Raw genomic sequence first — 10,168 nt, 5'->3', positions numbered from 1 at the left:
AGCCTCTGCTGGATCCGTCTCCAAGCTGCTCCCGAGTCCAGCAGTGGGCGTGCTGTAGCCCTTTAGGGAGCTCGGCGCGCTCTCCCTGGGGCGCAGGTGTCTGTTAGTGCCCCTGCGAGCCTGAAGGCATCCCCGCCCTTCCTGGGGTCCTGCTCTAACTCCCTGCTAGTGTCTTTCCATTGGGGAAGATTGATGAAGCTGCTGCTTCTCCATTCGGGGCTTTCCTGTCCTGGGGGCGCTCCCCCCGGCCTTAACCTGGCTCCTCCTGGGGCCCCTCCCCCTTGGATGCCTTTTGTTTCTTTATTTCTTTTTTCCCCTGGTCTTCCTACCTTGATAGAAGCGCGAACTCTTCTCACTGTAGCATTCCGGCTATTCTCTCTTTAAATCTCAGGCCGAATTCGTAGATTTTCAGGATGATTTAAAGGTCATCTAGGTAATTTGGTGGGGACAGGTGACTTGGGGACCCTACTCTTCCGCCATCTTGCCCCCATCTCCAACACTTGTATTTTAATCTGTTTCTTTTCTTTTCTTTTTCTTTTTTTTTGAGGAAACTCCATACACTTTTCCACAGTGCCTGCAGCAGTTTACATTACCATCTATAGTGCCCAAGGTTCCATTTTTCTCCACATCTTTACCAACACCTGTTGTTTCTTGTGTTGTTGATTTTAGCCTTTCTGACAGGGGTGAAGTAGTATCTCCTTGTAGTTTTGATTTGTATTTCCTTGATGATGAATGATAGCATATTTTCTTGTGTCTGTTGGCCATTTGGATGTCTTGTTTTGAAAAAAATGTCTATTCATGTCTTGTAACCATTATTTTTTTTAATAAAAATGATATTTATTTAGCTTTCTGGAAATATAAATAACACAATAGGTGGCAAAGAGCAAAACAAAACAAACCCCTGACATGTTATATGATCGATCATTTCCAGACACAACAGCATTTACTAATATAAAAAAATGAATTGGGGATCCCTGGGTGGCGCAGCGGTTTGGCGCCTGCCTTTGGCCCAGGGCGCGATACTGGAGACCCGGGATCGAGTCCCACGTCGGGCTCCCAGTGCATGGAGCCTGCTTCTCTCTCTGCCTGTGTCTCTGCCTCTCTCTCTCTCTGTGTGACTATCATAAATAAATAAAAAACTTTAAAAAAAATGAATTAAATTGTATGTTTATCTGCTTTCCACACAGCCTTAACTACATGGGTGTTTTTGGACGCTTAAGTTCCTAAGAAAATTCCACAGCTATACTAGCCCCTACAATGTGACTGAGTGAGATTAAGGTCCCACTCCCATAGAGAAATAGAATTCTATCATTGGGGATTCTGAACAACTGTGCCTCCGGGAATGTAAAAGACAGGTGTTTTTGTTATGATCCTTCTAACATGGGAAAATGTAGCCATTATCCATTGAAACATGATCCAATATGGGTACAGCTTTCTCAAGTTCTCTGCAGGACTACCAGACTAGGCCACGAGCTTTTCTGGCAGCCCAGCCCGTAGCCTCTCTAGCTGCATCAAAAGTGGGATTCACTAAACCAAAGATAAGGCATCTCTGGCCTTTCCTCCTAGAAGTTAGAGGGTTCTCTGAGTAGTAAGGCTAAGGTCGTTTTGCATCAAGTCTGTCCTCACACTCAGTACTGGGGGAAGGGCTGCTAAGTTTACCCAGTGCACACTTGTGTTGAGTGTATGGAATGTACTTACCCATCACTACACAAGGCTGTTAAGAGTAAATTAACAAGTCACTCTGGACTAAGCCCCTTCAAAACAGAGGCAAATTTGGTGAACCAAGGCCATTGCCTGTGGTAATAACCCCAGTTCACCTAGGTCCTTTCCTGAAGAATCATATTACTCTCCTGATTCAAGAGGCATCTCTGGACAGGACAGACCACGCAAGGAAATAACTTCTGGGTAGGGCAATGCCACATGGAGTTTAGAGGTTGTGGTTTAGTGTACAGCACAAGAAGATGGTGGCATCACTAGTATTTAGAGCTGGAAAGAGGCCTGGCCGGACCGCACTCTTGGAGCATCTTTACTAATGCAGAGTAATGGCCGTTGCCCAGATGTCATTGCTGGGGAGTGGGGAAGGTCCCATCCTTGGGGAACAGAGTTGCTTTTGGGATGATGAGATGGCACCAGGTACTGATCCCAATCATGCCTTATCTGGATGAGTGCTGACAAGGAGTGCTCAGCTTGGAGGTAATACTGTTGGAAGAGTTGCAAGAGGTGAGCAAGTGGGAACTCATCTGGATCCCCAAATAACTTGCACTCAATTTCACGCTTTTGAAGTAATTTTTTCTCCTTTTCTTTCCTGTTTCTAATTCTTTTTTCCTCTTTTCCTCTAGTTCTCCTTCCAACATTACTCTGAGGGCTCTCTCTTCAGCTTCATATAATTCAGAGAGTTTTTAAATGAGTTTTCTTAGTCCCTGAAGCTGAAGGACAGACGCCTTTCCTTGCTGCTGCCTCTTTCCTGAGTTTCCTCAATTTCTCCAAGGTCTGAAGAATGTCCACCATCCTTTTGGTATTTCCTTGCTTTTTCCTCACTTCAGGTAAGACACCATCAGCAGCAGCTTTAAGTTCCTGCTCCTGCTTCTTCTCCACCTCCTGCAACGCACTTGACCCTCCAGAGGTCAATCTCCTGCTCGCACTCAGCTTTCCACTTGGCCTCGGCCTCGGCCTCGTGTTCTAGCACCCTCTCGCTAAGCTGCAGTCGGCGGCGCTGGACCCTCTCCAGCCTCCCCCGCGCCTCATCCACATAGGCGGCCTGGGTCAGCAGCTGCAGTCTCTCGACCAATTCAGTGCGCAGCGGTGCTGGCTGGGCATGTAGCAGTACCCAGGCCGCACCATCCACCTCGGCCTCACGCAGGGCCTGGCTCAGGCCACGCCCCTGCCACGCCAGGAGCAGAGCCTCTCGCAGCCACCGGCGCACTTCGCCCAGCCTGGGCCCGGCGGGCACGCGCGGAGGCACAGGGTAGCTTGCCCGCGAGGGGTTCCGAACACCGCCTCTAGCTCTAGCTCGGTTGCGCAGGCACTGCAAGGTGCGTCCTGAGCACTTCAGACAGCGGCGGCGGCGCCTCAGGCTAGTGCTGGCTCCGGGGCGGCCAGCGGGGCAGGCACAGGGGTGGCGCAGAGGCAGTAGCAGCTGCGGCACCGGGTAGAAGACGCCACCGCCGCTATCGCTGCCAGCGCAAGAGTGTACCCATTTTTAAATTGGATTCTTTGTTGAGTGCTGAGGTGTATGTTTTCTTTATATATTTAGATATTACCCTTTATCAGATGTGTCATTTGCAAATATCTTCTCCCATTCTGTAGGCTTTTACTTGTGTCGATGGTTTCTTTTGCTATGCAGAATGTAGTCCCAGTAGTTTTTGCTTTTATTTGCCTTGACTCAGAAGCCATATCTAGAAAAATGTTCCTTTGGCCAATGTCAGATAAATTTTCTTTCTGTGCTCTCTTCTGTTTGTTTTTTTTTTTTTTTTTAGTGTGTGTGTGTGGTTTCAGGACTTATATTTAGGTCTTTCATCCACATTAAGTTTATTTCTGTATATGGCATCAGAAAGTGGTCCAGTTTCATTCTTTAGCATGTTGTCCAGTTTTCCCAAAACTATTTGTTGAAGAGACTTTTTCCCATTGCATGTTCTTTCCTACTTTGTTGAACATTGATTGATCATATAATTGTGGCTTTATTCCTCGGTTTTCTATTCTGTTCCATTGATCTATGTGTCTATTTTTGTGACACTACCATACTGTGCTGATTACTTCAGCCTTATAACTTGGAAGTGGAATTCCTCCAGTTTTGTTTTTCTTTTTCAAGACTGCTTTGACTATTTGAAGTCTTTTGTAGTTCCATACAAATTTCAGAATTGTTTGCTCTAGTTCTGTGAAAACTATTGTTGGCATTAGGATTTCATTAATCTTAAAGGATTTCATTAGGTGCTTGGGTTATATAGACATTTAACAATATTTCATCTCCCAATTCATGAGCATTGAACGTCTTTCCACTTTTTTGTGTTGTCTTGAATTTCTTTCATCAATGTTTTATAGTTTTCAGGGATTTTTCACCTCATTGGTTAAGTATATTCCTGGATATTTTGTTATCTTTGATGCAAGTATAAATGGGATTATTTTTGTAATTTCAATTTCTGTTTCTTCATTACTAGTGTATAGCAATGCAACACATTTCTATATGTTGATTTTGTATACTGCAACTTTACTGAATGCGGTTATCAATTCTAGTAGTTTTTTGGTGGTGTCTTTAAGGTTTTCCATATATAGTACCAAGTCATTTGCAAATAGTGAAAATTTCGCTTCTTCCTTACCAATTTGGATGCCTTTTATTTCTTTTTTGTTGTTGAATAGCTTTGGCTAGAACTTCTAGTACTATGTTGAAGTGTAAAAGTGGTGAGGTTGGACATCTTCATCTTGTTCCTGACCTTTTGGTAAAAGCTCTTAGCTTTTCCCCCTTAAGTATGATGTTCACTGTGGATTTTTCAGATGGCCTGCATCATGTTCAGGCATGTTCCCTCTAGACCTACTTTGTTGAGGGCTTTTATCATGAATGGATGTTGTACTTCATCAAATGCTTTTTCTTTGTCTATTGAAAATATCATATGATTTATATCCTTTCTCTTATTGAAGGGATGTATTGATTTGCAGTCTCTCTGTGTCTGTTTCTCTGTGTTAGGAAAGTCAGATATGCTTCTTGCTCTTGAAGGTAATGGTCTTGGGTCTTATAGTGCCCTGCAATGCAGCGTCCCCTGTTCTCTAGGTCCTGGCATTTCAGGGAGTATCTCCTATGTATGTTGACTATGCCCTGCTATTGAGTCCTGACCTCTTTTTCCTTCAATCCATTGTCTTCAGAGGCTCTCTTTGCCTGTTGTGGACAATGTTTTGTCCCCAGCTGGCTGGGGGCACTTTTAAGAAATTGTGTACTGGTTTGCTTGGAAATGAATCCACTACTGCCATAGCCACCAGAACTGAGGTATTGCAAAATGTGTAAGCCAGGAGATGAGGTGTTGGTGGGGTTTGTGTAAGTCTTCTATAGGAAGGGGCCTGCAACACAGTGATTGAGGCAAGTGTGACTAGAAAGGGTGGAACCTCCGACATGTGGGGCTTGGTGTAAGCAACTTAAGTAGCAAAGTGTCAACAATGCTGGTTCCTGCAGGTGGCCTTGTATGGTGAGGGATAGGGGAGGAAAATGACACCTGTCTCTTTAAGGGTGGGGACACCACTTCCTAATGCCCTAGGTTCTCCCCCAGAGCCAAGCCAATTTTTAAAATTCGGCTTTAATTCTGGCTGGTTGTAAGAACTCATGAAATTCAGCCCCTCTCCCTTTCAAAGCAAATATTTTTGAGATTCATCTAACCTGTGTGAGCTCCCTGGTGTGAAAGTCTATTTTTCACCCTTTTCTGCACTTCCGTCTCCATCCCCATTGTCTTGTCTGTTTAGCTCCCAAGCCATGTCTCCTTCCTTTGTACCTTCTTCAATGTGGCCTCCTCTCTATCTTTATTTGTGGAAATTGTTCTACCAGTCTTCAAATCACTTTATGGATTATTTACACTGATCTGAGTGTTATCTGGTAGTATCCATGGGATGAGGGGAGCTTAGGGTCCTCCAACTCTGCCATATTCTCAGACTGCAATATTGCTACTTTCTGATGGAAGTAAATTGGCTCAAGAACCTAAGCCTGACTTAATGGGATGAGCACTGGGTGTTATTCTATATATTGGCAAATTGAATATATATATGTCTACTTTTGGGGATTATAAAAGCTAGTAATCCATTTCTTTCTTTTTTTTTTTTTTGAGAGAGAGAGAGAGAGCACATGCAAGCAGAGGGGGGCAGAGGGAGAAGGAAAGAGAGAATCTAAAGCAGTCTCCACACTCTGCATGAAGTCCAATGTGGGGCTTGATCCCACAATCCTGAGATCATTACCAAGCAGAAATCAAGAGTCTGACACCCAACCCACTGAGTCATCCAGGCACACCTACTAGTAACCTATTTCTAACTGTGATTTTAATATCTATGAACTCATGGAATTTTTGCTTAGCAAATGGCTGTGACAAAAGGAGGAAAAAAATTCAACTATCACGTTGACAACCAGTTCATCATTAAACTGTTATTGAGGGCCATTGGTCGAAGAGCTAACACTGCAGGAAGTTTGGTACCTTCCAAAGGCAATTCTCAAGCAACTGTAGATGCATCAAGCACTTTAACCTATAAAAAACACATTTCTCAGAAAATGAAAATATTTTGGCCAATAACCATTTTAATTTTAAGCTATTAGATTTTATTTTTGCATTTATCTTGACTACAAGACATCTCTAAAAGAAATGTATTTCTTCACAGTAGAAACTAATACTAAAAAAAGATATACCTCTCACATATTGATTTTAAAAATCTTATTATGGTTTGTTGTGCATGTATCTCAAAGTGACAGCCTCCTGTAGTCCTAATCACAGGTGCCTGAAACAAAAGATAACATGGCCTGGTGCTAGTGTAGGATGGCAGCCAAAATGCTTTGCCCAAGCTCCCACTGGCAGTAGTTTGCATAGGCAGACAGCCTGCCCTCTGGCCCTTGTTTAGCTAAAGTTTAAAAACCAAACTAGGTACTAGGTTTTTTTTTTCTTTTCTCCAAGAATAGCCATCAACAGAAAGGGGAAGGGAAAAAAAGAACATTCAGCATGTGAAAGGTGATGAAAGCTGGATGAAAGCCAAAGGTGGGAAGTCTGGATGAAAAAAATAATAGGTAAGCTGGTAGAACCAACTGTGGAATTCCTTTGGCAAATAGCAATAGCTAAAGTCAATTTTTAACATGTAAACAATTTAGTGAACAGAATGAGTAGTGATAAAGACAGGAGGAGGAGGAAGCAGAAAGAGAGAGTAGGAAAGGAGCCCAAAGAGGATTAGAAGTTGTCAATGAATTTCATTTTAGGAAATATAGCAGAGAACACTTACTGCAGAATGTCTCATCAACTCATCCTAGTTTCTTGTGACATCTGTATCTATTTAACTGATTATTAATTATATACTTTAGGTAATTCATATTTTTAGAGGTCTCATATAGATATCATATTGCTTTTGAAGTTTTTATTTCTTTAAATCACACATGATTTATAAATATTATCTTCTTCACTCTTCTGTTTTGAAATTCACAACTTGGAGAATGTGGGGTTTGTGTTATTTTTGGCTATTTTCTAAGATCAGTCTTAAAATGTTGGGTATGCTCCTCAGGTCCTGATGTTTTATACTCTTTAATATATACTGCTATTCTGATGATTATTTTTTATACAGACTTTTTAAAAACATTTTATTTATTTATTTGAGAGAGAGAGAGAACACAAACAGGGAGGAGGGGCAGAGGGAGAGGAAGAAGTAGACACCCCATTGAACAGAGAACCCAATGCAGGACTTGATGCCAAGACCCTGGGATCATGATCTGAGCTGAAGGCAGATGCTTACTCAACTGAGCCACACAGGTACCCCTATTATGGTGATTCTTTCAACTTTATAATACACTGTTTTTAAAAAATGAAAATGGGATAGTTTGATTCACAGTAGGAATATTTTTCTTAATCTTTTACATTTTATAAGGCAATGGGAAATTTTGAAGGGCTGATGGGAGTAAGAGAGAAGAAAGGCTTGAGAAAGAATGCTTTTCAGTTACAATGGACTAGAAGTACAGCAGTTAGAAATATCAGCATGGTACTACCTTGAACTACCTTCCATTAGTGTATGAAATAGACTCTAGCACCATCAGGGGGAAAAAATGCTGGCTTTTTTAACAAAGTCCTTTAGAAGGAAAATATCAGTAGATCAAACAATAGGGAAAACACCTATAAAACATAATGTATTATCTCTTAATATAATTTCCAGGTTCAGATGCTTATATTCTATGAGCCTGTTGATACAGGCCTAGTTCAAAGTATGAGAGGAAGGGAGGTGAGATTCTCTGGAAAATAAGAACATATTCAAAATGTAACTGCTTTTGAAACATTGGCAAGACCACACTCAGAGGCTTCAATTGACCTGATTTGGATGAAAAACAACAAAAAATAAAAATGCTATCTACAAGTGAAAAAAAAATCCACTTTTCTCATGAATAGAAAAATGCATTTTTATTTAATTTTGATATTTCAGCAATCCCTGAGATAGAACATGTTAGCTGACATCAGCCTTTATATACTAAAGGACTCTCTTTGATATACTTCCTTCTCACCAAATTATAAACAAGGAATCCATTTCCAACCAAGTCAAAGCAAATAGCTCTGTTAATTCAGCATGTATAATGCCTGGATTCTTTTAAAAAGTAGAAGGGGATTTATTGGCTGTGGCAGGACTTGTTTGCTAATGAGGGTCAGAAAGAGAGGAGATTTGCAGTTGATTTTCATAAAAGTCTTTTTTCCTTTACAAAAAAAGTATATGATTTTTGAAAAATAAAGAAATGTAAACAGTTGAAAATATGTTCTCCTTTCCCTTCATTCACACTCTAAAGAAATGAATATCAATTACATTTTACTGTATATCCTTTAATTTTCTTAGGCATAGGGCAGCCTGGGTGGCTCAGTGGTTTAGCGCTTGCCTTCAGCCCAGGACATGATCCTGGAGATCCGGGATCGAGTCCCACGTCGAGCTCTTTGCATGGAGCCTGCTTCTCCCTCTGCCTGCGTCTCTGCCTCTCTCTCTGTGTCTCTCATGAATAAATAAATAAAATCTTTAAAATAATAATAATAATAATAATTTTCTTAGGTATATAGATGTACATCTACATTTATGTAAGCATATGCATAATATATATCAAATGTTTTATATATTTGTATATCAAAATATTTTGATATTTTTATATTTTATATATTATATGTGGTATATTATGTATATTTTATATAGTTGAATATATCTAAGGTGTTTCTTCTCATAAAAATTGAATCATATTCTAAGCCTCCTATGCACATTGCTTTTTTCAGTCAGTATACCAAAGATCAACTTCTATATACAGACATATAAATATTCCACATTCTTTGTGATGGATGAAAGCATTACATTTTATGTGTGCCATAATTTATTTACTCTCCTGATATAAACATTTTGGTTGTTTCCAGTCTGTTGCCATTATAAATAATGCTGCAATGAATGTCCTTTGGCATATGCCTTTGCATTAATCATTATGTATTTCAGATATTATTTGATATGATTAAAATAACTAGCATATATGTAAGATATGAAGCACAGTAACAAAATTAATAACTGCGAATCCATCACTCCACTTAAGAAATAAAGCATTAAAAAAAGAAATAGGCATTATTTCTTTGTATCCCCCTGTGTGCTCCTTTCCTATCCCTAATCTATTCTCCTGCCTCCACTGCCTGCAATCCATGTAGACTTTGTTGAATTTTTGTGTTTTGTTTTTTGAATGATTTTCCTCTTATTCCTGAATGCATAAATAATGTAGTTGGTTTGCATATTTTGGGCATTTATAAAATTTTATTTTATTGTGTGCAGTCCGTCACTTGCTTTTTTCATCAATGTTATATTAAGTGTTTATCTACATTGTTGTGTGTAGCTATGGTTCATTCATTTTCATTTTCAAACTTTCCAAACTGCAACTGTCCTACAATTTATTAATCCATTCTCTTGTATTGCTGGATCATATAATATGTGTATGTTCAAATTTCCAAGAGAGTGCAAAATTGTTTTCCAAAATGATTGTAGAGCTTCAAGCTTTCATAAGTAGAGTATTAGAATATGAGTCTTATGGTTGTTCCACATCTTGGTATCATCACACTTTTTTAATTTTAACAGATATCTTCATTTCTGCCAATTTTTTTCAGTGTATCTCATTTTGTTAGTAATTTGAATCTCTGATTCCTAATGAGATTACCTTTTAAAACATATTTTCATGGTCGCTTTTTTTCCTATTCTATGAAATGGCTATTCATGTTTATGCCCATTTTCTATTGAGCTGTTTGTCTTTTTCTTACTGATTTGTGAAAATTCTTTATATATTCCAGATACTAAAATTTTGTCCATTTTTTGTGTTTCAGATATCTTTTCCCAGTGTTTAGTTTGTCTTCCCACTTTCTTTATTCTGTATTTTCATAGATAGACATTCTTAGTTTGATGTAATTAAATTAATCTCATATATTATGGCAAACACTGTAGTGCTTTGTGTGTCTTT

At 39.7% G+C, this 10,168-nt stretch overlaps 1 pseudogene; it reads right to left on the bottom strand.

The window, feature by feature from the left end:
• Positions 1-2,029: 2,029 nt before the first annotated feature.
• On the bottom strand, positions 2,030-9,891 carry LOC140628471 (programmed cell death protein 7 pseudogene; annotated as a pseudogene).
• Positions 9,892-10,168: the final 277 nt, after the last annotated feature.

The sequence above is a fragment of the Canis lupus genome, chromosome X (genome assembly GCF_048164855.1).
Source record: "Canis lupus baileyi chromosome X, mCanLup2.hap1, whole genome shotgun sequence".
In the NCBI taxonomy this organism is placed as follows: domain Eukaryota; kingdom Metazoa; phylum Chordata; class Mammalia; order Carnivora; family Canidae; genus Canis; species Canis lupus.
Note: the sequence above shows the minus strand (reverse complement) of the source record. Positions and strands in the feature narration are given on the sequence as shown.